Genomic DNA, 11,113 nt, shown 5'->3' on the forward strand with positions numbered 1-11,113 from the left:
AGGTCCACTTTGTGCAGAGCTGAGTTCAATTCCTGGATATCCTTGTTAACTTTCTGTCTCGTTGATCTGTCTAATGTTGACAGTGCGGTGTTAAAATCTCCCATTGTTATTGTGTGGGTGTTTAAGTCCCTTTGTAGGTCACTGAGGACTTGCTTTATGAATCTGGGTGCTCCTGTGTTGGGTGCATATATATTTAGGATAGTTAGCTCTTCTTGTTGAATTGATACCTTTACCATTATGTAATGGCCTTCTTTGTCTCTTTTGATCTTTGTTGGTTTAAAGTCTATTTTATCAGAGACTAGGATTGCAACCCCTGCCTTTTTTTGTTTCCCATTTGCTTGATAGATTTTCCTCCATCCCTTTATTTTGAGTCTATATGTGTCTCTGCGTGTGAGACGGGTTTCCTGAATACCGCACACTGATGGGTCTTGACTCCTTATCCAATTTGGCAGTCTGTGTCTTTTAATTGGAGCATTTAGCCCATTTACATTTAATGTTAATATTGTTATGTGTGAATTTGATCCTGTCATTATGATGTTAGTTGGTTATTTTGCTCGTTAGTTGATGCAGTTTCTTCCTAGCCTTGATGGTCTTTACAGTTTGGCATGTTTTTGCAGTGACTGGTACCGGTTGTTCCTTTCCATGTTTAGTGCTTCCTTCAGGAGCTCTTTTAGGGCAGGCCTGGTGGTGAAAAAAATCACTCAGCATTTGCTTGTCTGTAAAGTGTTTTATTTCTCCTTCACTTATGAAGCTTAGTTTGGCTGGATATAAATTCTGGGTTGAAAATTCTTTTCTTTAAGAATGTTGAATATCGGCCCCCACTCTCTTCTGGCTTGTAGAGTTTCTGCCGAGAGATTGGCTGTTAGTCTGATGGGCTTCCCTTTGTGGGTAACCCGACCTTTCTCTCTGGCCGCCCTTAACATTGTTTCCTTCATTTCAACTTTGGTGAATCTGACAATTATGTGTCTTGGAGTTGCTCTTCTCAAGGAGTATCTTTGTGGCAGTCTCTCTATTTCCTGAATCTGAATGTTGGCCTGCCTTGCTAGATTGGGGAAGTTCTCCTGGATAATATCTTGCAGAGTGTTTTCCAACTTGGTTCCATTCTCCCCATCATTTTCAGGTACACCAATCAGACGTAGGTTTGGTCTTTTCACATAGTCCCAAATTTCTTGGAGGCTTTGTTCATTTCTTTTTATTCTTTTTTCTCTAAACTTCCCTTCTCACTTCATTTCATTCATTTCATCTTCCATCAGGGATACCCTTTCTTCCAGTTGATCGCATTGGCTACTGAGGCTTCTGCAATCTTTGCGTGGTTCTCGACACTTGGCTTTCAGCTCCATCAGCTCCTTTAAGCCCTTCTCTCCATTGGTTATTCTAGTTATCCATTTGTCTAATTTTTTTTTCAAAGTTTTTAACTTCTTTGCTATTGTTTTGAATTCCCTCCCGTAGCTCAGAGTAGTTTGATCGTCTGAAGACTTCTTCTCTCAACTCGTCAAAGTCATTCTCCCTCCAGTTTTGTTCCGTTGCTGGTGAGGAACTGCATTCCTTTGGAGGAGGAGAGGTGCTCTGCTTTTTAGAGTTTCCAGTTTTTCTGCTCTGTTTTTTCCCCATCTTTGTGGTTTTATCTACTTTTGGTCTTTGATGATGGTGACGTACAGATGGGTTTTTGGTGTGGATGTCCTTTCTGTTTGTTAGTTTTCCTTCTACCAGACAGGACCCTCAGCTGCAGGTCTGTTGGAGTTTGCTAGAGGTCCACTCCAGACCCTGTTTGGCTGAGTTTCAGCAGCGGTGGCTGCAGAACAGTGGATTTTTGTGAGACCACAAATTCAGCTGTGTGATAGTTCCTCTGGAAGTTTTGTCTCAGAGGAGTACCTGGCTGAGTGAGGTGTCAGTCTGTCCCTACTGGGGGGTGCCTCCCAGTTAGGCTGCTCGGGGGTCAGGGACCCACTTTAGGAGGCAGTCTGTCCGTTCTCAGATCTCCAGCTTCTTTCTGGGAGAACCACTACTCTCTTCAAAGCTGCCAGACAGGGACATTTCAGTCTGCAGAGGTTCCTGCTGAATTTTTGTTTGTCTGTGTCCTGCCCCCAGAGGTGGAGCCTACAGAGGCAGGCAGGCCTCCTTGAGCTGTGGTGGGCTCCACCCAATTCGAGCTTCCTGGCTGCTTTGTTTACCTAAGCAAGCCTGGGCAATGGCGGGCGCCCCTCCTGCAGCCTCGCTGCCACCTTGCAGTTTGATCTCAGACTGCTGTGCTAGCAATCAGCGAGATTCCGATGGCATAGGACCCTGTGAGCCAGGTGCGGGACACAATCTCCTGGTGTGCTGTTTTCCAAGCCCTTTGGAAAAGCACAGTATTAGTGTGGGATTGACCTGATTTTCCAGGTGCTGTCTGTTACCCCTTTCTTTGACTAGGATAGGGAACTCCCTGACCCCTTGCACTTCCCGAGTGAGGCAATGCCTCGCCCTGCTTCGGCTCACACACAGTGCGCTGCACCACCTGTCCTGCACCCACTGTTTGGCACTCCCTAGTGAGATGAACCCGGTACCTCAAACGGAAATGCAGAAATCACCCGTCTTCTGTGTCGTTCACGCTGGGAGCTGTAGACCCAAGCTGTTCTTATTCGGCCATCTTCCTGAATGTGTTCTTTTGAGAAATGTCTGTTCCTGTCCTTTGCAAGGGTCTTACATCTAGTAACTAACCAGGGTGGAACTTAAACCAAGTCTACTGACACAAGGAATTCCAAAGCAGTCAACACAACATTGAAAATTGAGGAGAGGAACCTCATTCCTTATTTCTTATTCCTGGAAATAATTTTGTCAATTGCTTGGGAATAGACTTACATATGACATTTTAGATAGCTGTTATTAAAAAGTGTCTAGTATATTTGCTTGAATGTTTTTCGGAGAAATAGCAAATGTAGTCAGTTTTATAAATTAGGAAGAACTACACATTTAATAAGCTATAGGAACCACCTGTAGTCTCAGTAAAAATCATATAGTGTTTTAGAAATGCTTTTTTCCCCCCACTTCTGATTAAAGGGCTACTATATACTTTCAAATAGGTTTCTGATAGAAAAGAATACCTTTGAAGTAGTATCCCAGAATTACACTCCCAGTGATGGTGTGATGAGCCAGAGGTAGCTTTTTATCCTCAAGAAGCTCAAAGCTCTATTTTCATAATGCAATGTTAAGTTTTTCTGTTGTTGTGGTAGTAAGTTCTTGTGGTTTTGCTGCTATTGCAATACATTTGATTCAAAATTATTTCCATTTTTCTCATTTCTTACATGAAAAAGGTAAACTTTTTTTGTGAGATATTTAATCAATTTTGACCCTTTGATATGGTTCACTTTTGTCTTTAAATTGAGACATTAGTAGCAATGAAATCACTTAATGAAGAATCCTTTCATAAACTGATGAGTACATTCAATCTTAGAAGAATATGTACTGACAGTTGTCAATACAGTTTTTTTCCTCAATTCTGTGATGTGCGTTCCATGTGTGTTTCTGAGGGTATATCTATGAATGTTAATGTTGTGTTTTCATTTCCCAAAGCAGTTATTAAATTAATGCTATATTTTATGAATTGTATTTTAGAATCAAGAAACCACTGTAGATTGTTCTCTGGGACCCCTAAGTGGGTACAGTTGATCTACAGGAAGCATAGAGACACTGGGTTTTCAGTTCTTGAGATGAGGTAATGTCTTAGGCATTAAAAAAATTATTTTCAGTGGAGCTCAGCACAGTGCCTTGGAGACAGAGTGTTCTGTAAATATGTGTTAAATGATGAATTTACAAACACAAGAAATCAAGATACCAACTAAGTATAGTCTTTTAAGTGGACTATAGCTACATCTAAACTAATTGCTAGAATGGCAAATGGAAAAATTTGATGCTACCCCTGCTAGGGTGAAGTCATAAAGGAATTATAACTGTAGGAAGTGTAGCGCTGTTCCTAACTTTAGTTGAGAGAGGAGGCGTTTTGTAGAATGAACTAAATTATTGGTGTGGAGAGCTGTCAACAAAAAATTGGGGGCAGTGAAAGAAAATATTGTTAATTTCTCTATTTTGCTTTGGGCTGATTCCACAGAGCTCTGTGAAGAGAATGGATAATTAGTGTCTGCCATTCTGACAAGAAATCCAAGTAAATTCTGAGTCAGGTATTTCTTTAAAATTTGACAACTTTTAGAGCGTAATTATACAATCTTGATTTACTCAGTAAACTTTTAAGTATTTGTTATGCTATTATCATCTGTATCAGTGTTCCACAAGGGAGGGATTATGGTTTGGTAGAAAGGACCCAGGGCTGCTTTCTAGCTGCTTTTTAAGTGTGGGTCTCCTGACACACAATGAACTATGTGAAAAATAATGTTATTTATTTGTGGCTCATTTTTCTCATCTTTAACACTTGATAGTCTCTAAAGTATCTTTCAGATTCAAGGCTCCATGATTCTGTGACATTATAACACACAAAAAGCAGTAATCTCTGGGACATAATACAAGAGTCTAGGTTTCTGACAATTTGGTATGGTAACGAGTGCCTTCAAATTACTGGTCATGTTTAAGATACATTTTACTAATTCTGAAACATTTGGTCTTTGTTCAGGAGAAACTATTTGTATTAAGATAATATAAAATTCCTTATAGAAAATCTTAAAATAGAAGCTACAAGTCAGAGGTAAATTAATCTATAAGCAATTTTTACTCATTCATGTTTATAATTGATGATCAAAGTTTAAATGAGGCACCTCGAATTGAATAAGAATAGAATAAGGATACAATTATTATTTGACTTAGTGACAAATACCCAAGTATCATTATTAACTTCATTTGAAAGTAAACATGTGTACATATCATGGCCAAACATATAAAACACATAAAAGATCTCTATCAAACCACCTCTGTAAATCTGCATATAAATATGCTTATGCATAGAAAGGCTGTATAAAGGGACAAAAATGAATGTATTAGTCACCCTTTTTATTTTCTACTTTGATTAAATGCTAAATCTCCTTACGACTCTTAGTAAATATAATTTAAAATAATTCACTGACCAATTATTTGAGGACTACTGGGAATGCTACTAGAAAAAGGTCTGTGGTTTAAAACTAAGTCTTTAAAATCATAATATTTTCTATATTAAAAAAGACAATGAAAGTAAACAATTGCTCTTCAGTTATCACATAATAAGGTGTTTCTGACCCATTTTGCTGGATCTTCAGAAGTCAGTATTATTCACTAAGTCCTGATAGTTGCACCTTAGAAAAGTGAGAATGAAGACCCCTGAAACTGTGGCCATGACACAGCTTCTTACTGACGTTTTACAGGAGCATCCAGCTGCGTATGTAGGTCTCTAGACCTCAGCTATGGAAATAAAATGTTTCAGATGCTACCTGTCTCAATGTGTAGTTCTCATGTTGTTTACAGAGCCATTCATCCAGATATGCATTTAGATACTATCCAGTTCTGAAATGGTGCCTAAAAATTCTAGAGTAAAATAAATAGGGTTAAAAATCACGTCTGGGTTGATTCAAATACAAGTTTATCCAAACACAATTGAGATACAAAAATGGAGATCAGATATAAAAATGGTTAACTCTTTTTCTAGAAAGAGCTGATTGAAAATTGGTTTCAGATGTTTATGGAGCAAGCAAATTTAATGTATTTAGATGAAGAAGGTGGATTTACAGACTTTATCCACAAACAAAATAACAATATTTGTCTTAGTGTAGAACCCAGGTATTAAATGCATGATTTCCTTTCCTAACTATATATAAGTCTAAAGAGGAAAAGACAGATATAATGAATACCTATGAAAATTTAAGGGCTAATTACTTTTTGTACCTTAGAACAAACGTGTATACTATAACCTAAAGGGAATGTTTCTTGTTCGTTTGTTTGTTTGTTTGTTTGTTTGTTTTTAGATGAAGCTGCACTCTGTTGCCCAAGCTGGAGTGCAGTGGCATGATCTCGGCTCACTCTAACCTCCACCTCCTGGGTTCAAGTGATTCTCCTGCCTCAGCCCCCTGAGTAGCTGGGACCACAGGCATGCCCTATCATGCTCGGCTAATTTTTTTGTATTTTTAGTAGAGACAAGGTCTTACTATGTTGGCCAGACTGGTCTTGAACTCCTGACCTTGTGATCCACCCGCCCCTGCCTCCCAAAGTGCTGGGATTACAGGTATGAGCCACTTCACCTGGCCAGCAATGTTTCTTAATGATGCTTAAAGTCCAGAAGTAAAGTGTTATTATTAAAGTTTTCATTATAGAGATCTTTCACTTCTTTGTTGAGTTTTTAGGTATTTAATTTTATTTGTGGCTATTACAAATCGGATTACTTTTTATTTCTTTTTCAGATTGTTGACTATTGGCATACGGAAATGCTACTGATTTTTACATGTTGATTTTGTATCCTGAAAGTTTACCGAATTTGTTTATCAGTTCTAATAGTTTTTTTGTGTGTGTGGAGTCTTTAGAGTTTTCCAAATAGAAAATCATTTCATCTGTAAACAAGGATAATTTGCCTTATTCTTTTCCAATTTGGATGTCCTTTATTTCTTTCTCTTGTCTGACTGCTCTAGCTAGGACCTCAGTACTATGCTGAATAACAGTGGTGAAAGTGGGCATCCTTGTCATGTTCCAAATCTTAGAGGAAAGTCTCTCAGTTTTTTCCCCATTCAGTATGATACTAGCTGGGGGATCTGTCATATGTGGCTTTTATTATATTGAGGTATGTTCCTCCCATACCTAGTTTTTGAAGGTTTTTATCATAAAGAGATGTTGAATTTTATCAAATGCTTTTTCAGCATTTAATATTTCAATTTGATATATTGAATTTAAATGATCATATGATTTTTATCCTTCATTCTGTTGATATGATGTATTCCATTCACTGATTTACATATGTTGAATCATCCTGGCACCCCTGGGATAAATCCCACTTGGTCATGATGAATGAGATTTCTAGTATATTGTTGCATTTGGTTTGCTAATATTTTGTTGTAAATTTTTACACGAATATTCACCAGACAGATTTGCCTATAGTTTTCTTTTTTGTTGTGTCTTTGTCTGATTTTGGTATCACAGTAATACTAGTGCTGTAGAATGAGTTTGGAATCATTCCCTGCTCTTCCATATTTCAGAATAATTTGAGTAGAATTTGTATTAGTTCTTTAAATGTTTAGTAGGATTCAGTGAAGCCATTGTGTCTTGGGTTTTTGTTTCTTGGGAGACTTTTAATTATGGCTTTGATCTCGTTACTTGTTAGTGGTCTGTTCAGATTTTGGATTTCTTCCTGGTTCAATCTTGGTAGGTTATATATGTATAGGAATTTGTCCATTTCTTCTAGATTTTCCAATGTAATGGCATATAGTTGCTCATGGTAGCCACTAATGATCCTTTGAATTTCTGCAGTATCAGTTGTAAGGTCTACTTTTCCATTTCTGAATTTATTTATTTAGAACTTCTCTCTTTTTTCTCAGTTAGTCTGGCTAAAGGTTTATCAATTTTGTTTAACTTTTTAAAAAAACATATTTTTGTTTCATTGATCTCTTATATTGTTTTCTTCATTTTAATTTCATTCATCTCTGCTGTGATCTTTATTGTTTCTTTTCTTCTACTAATTTTTGGTTTGGTTTTTCTAGTTCTTTAGGGAACATTATTAGACTGTTTATTTGACATTTTTCATCTTTTTTATGTAGGCACTTAGAGCTATAAACTTCCCATTTAGTACTGCTTTTGCTGTATCCCATAGGTTTTAGTATGTTGTGTTTCCATTATCATTTGTTTCAAGACATTTTTCAACTTTCTTAATGTCTTCATTGACCGACTGGTCATTCAGGAGCATATTCTGTAATTTCCATGTGTTTGTATAGTTTCCAAAATTCCTCTTGTTATTGATTTACAGTTTTATTCCACTGTGGTCAGAGAAGATGTTTGGTATTATTTCAATTATTTGAATTTTTAAAGACTTGTTTTGTGACCTAACATATATTCTATCCTTGAGAATGATCCATGTGCTAAGGAAAATAATGTATAGTCTGCTGCCGTTGGGTGAGATGTTCTGTAAATATATGTTAGATCTATTTGGTCTACAGTGCAAATTAAGTCCAATGTTTCTTTCTCAATTTTCTGGCTGGAAGATTTGTTCAATGCTGAAAGTAGGTTATTGAAGTCTCCAGCTACTATTATATTGGGGCCTATCCCTCTCTCTTTAATTCCAATAATATTTGCATTATGTGTCTGGGTGCTCCAGTGTTGGGTGCATATATATTTCAAATTTTGATATCCTCTTGCTAAATTGACCCCATTTTATCATTGTATGGTGATCTTCTTTGTCTCTTGTTATAGTTTTTGAATTGAAATCTATTTTGTCTGATATGACTACTTCTGCTTTTTTTGGTTTCCATTGGTATGGTATATCTTTTTCCATTCCTTTTTTTTCAGTCTATGTGTGTATTTATAGTTGAAGTGTGTTTCTTGAAGGCAATAGATCAACAGGTCTTGTTTTTTCATTCAGTCAGTCAGTCGTTGTCTTTTGATTGAAGAGTTTAGTCCATTTACATTCAATGTTATTATCGGTAAGTAAGGACTTACTCCTGCCATTTTAAAATGTGTTTTCTGGTTGTTTTGTGGTGTTCTCTTTCTTCTTTCTTTCCTTCCTGTCTTCCTTTAGTGAAGGTGATTTTCTAGGCTAGTAGGATTTAGTTTATTGCTTTTTATTTTTTGTTTATCCATTGTATGTTTTCTGATTTGAGGTTGCCATAAGTCTTACAAATACTATCTTATAAGCCATTATTTTAACCTGATAACAATTTAACACTGCATAAACAAACAAGCAAAAAGAAAACTAATAAAAACTCTACACCTTAACTTTGTCCCCCCAATTTTTAACTTTTTATTGTTTTGATGTATATCTTATTGTATTATCTATGTCTTGAAAAGCTGTTGTAGTTATTATTTTTGATTGGTTCATTGTTTAGTCTTTCAACTTATGGCAAGAGTAGTTTACACACGACAGTTACATTGTTATAATATTCTATGTTTTTCTTGATACTTACTATTACCAGTGAGTTTTGTACCTTCAAGTGATTACTTATTGCTTATTAACGTCCTTTTCTTTCTGATTGAAGTACTCCCTTCAGAATTTTTTGTAAGACAGGTCTAGTGTTGATGAAATTCCTCAGCTTTACTTCATCTGGGAAAGTCTTTATTTCTCCTTCATGTTTGAAGGGTATTTTTGCTGGATATACAATTCTGGGGTATAAGTTGTTTTCCTTCAGTGTTTAAATATGTTATGCCACTCTCTCCTGGCAGGTAAGGTTCAAAGCTGGAACATTTTGAGAGACTAAATAAATAACAAAGTATTAAATTATGACTCAATGTATAAAATAAATATATCAGTCTATAGTAATATAAATAATATTGAATAAAATGAAGAGAGAAGAGCCAGACCTTCTTTACAGAATAATTCCAAATAACATAGGGATGCTTACATAGATACTCCCCTTTCAGAAGATGGAGCTTAATTCCCACCTTCCTGCTTCCCCCTTGAAGGTAGGCTATGTTTAGTGACTCATTTCCAAAGAATAGAATAGCGAAAGGGATAAATAGTAGTTTCATGGTGGAGAAACCTAGCAAACACAACCTTAACCAGGTAATCAAGGCTAGTATCAACAGTGATGTGATGTAGCTATCATGTGACCCCTGATATACTGTGATGAGAAGAGTTGTTTTTTTAATAAAATCATGTAAGTACAGTCTAATCATGACACAATATCAGACAAACCCAGATTGGGAACATTCTACAGGATGCCTGGCCAGTGCTCAAGACTATGAAGGTCATGAAAAATAAGGAAAGAGTGAGAAATTCACAGATCAGAGGACACTGGGAAGACATGATAACTAAATGCAATGTGCTATTCTGGATTGAATCTGGAACAGATTTAGGACTTTAATGGAAAAACTAGTGAAGTCTAATAAAGAATGGAATTTAGTTAACAGTAATGTACTGCAATTTTCTTTGTTTTGACAAATGTCCTAGGTAATGTAAGATGTTAACAATGCGAAAACAGAGTGAGGGGTATTTGGGAACCCTGTATACAATCTCTGTACTATCTGTACTATATTTCTACTATTAAAATTTTCAGAAGTGCAAATTATTTAAAAATAAAACATATTTTAGAATTCCCATATTTAATCATGTTATGTCATATTTAGGTATTTAATGGAAATTTCCCTGGGACATGGGGGTAACAGATGAACAAAACTTGGGAATAATTTCAAAAGCATGGGAGCTAAAAATCATTTGATTCCCCTGCAGTTTATCAGAGGAGGCACTATCATTCCTCTAATTTTTTGCATTTTGATGTGTATGAGATTTATTTCATAAGATCCTCTTAGCATTTCTGAGAAAAGTGTCAGGAGCAAAATAATCTGATTTGGAGAACTGTTTGAAAAAGGCTCAAGCATTCTCTCCAGCTGTTGGTATCTTTAACATTCCATATGATTTCATTTTAACCTTCTCACCAACTCAGTTCCCTGGGATACATTTATAAGCTGATTTTTTTCTGTAACTGTGGCTACTTCCTTTTTCTTCCCAAATGGACCACACTTTATGACTGTAAGACTTTCAAAGAATTCCAAGAGACTAGGTTGGAAAACAATATTGTGCACCAATAGACTACTTACAAACCTTTGGTTCAAGGGTTTGTCACAATTTTTGAGGAATGATGGTTAAATTATTCACATTTTTTTAAACAAAGATTTGTAAAATTTGTAAATTTGTAGTGTGCAGGGAAACCCAGCAAACTTCTCTTTCCAAAGGAAACACGAAAATGTATTTAAAATATAATGTTTAATAAATGTAAGTGTGTTTTTACCTAACAGGTTATATAATTACTGTTTATTCATTTTAACAAGTAGATTGTGGAATACACAATTTCAAGGTGAAAATAATTTAGATTTATTTATGCAGTTTTAGAGACAAGTATCTTCAAAGGTCCTTCTCAAGTTTATTGACTTTAGGTTAACTCTTTGGTTTTATTTGCTCCTAAATAATCTTTTAATATTAATAAAACCCTTCTTTTAAAATTCAAATATTATTGAGACTTTTCTCCTC

This window comes from Symphalangus syndactylus, chromosome 9 (assembly GCF_028878055.3).
Source record: "Symphalangus syndactylus isolate Jambi chromosome 9, NHGRI_mSymSyn1-v2.1_pri, whole genome shotgun sequence".
Classification (NCBI taxonomy): Eukaryota; Metazoa; Chordata; class Mammalia; order Primates; family Hylobatidae; genus Symphalangus; species Symphalangus syndactylus.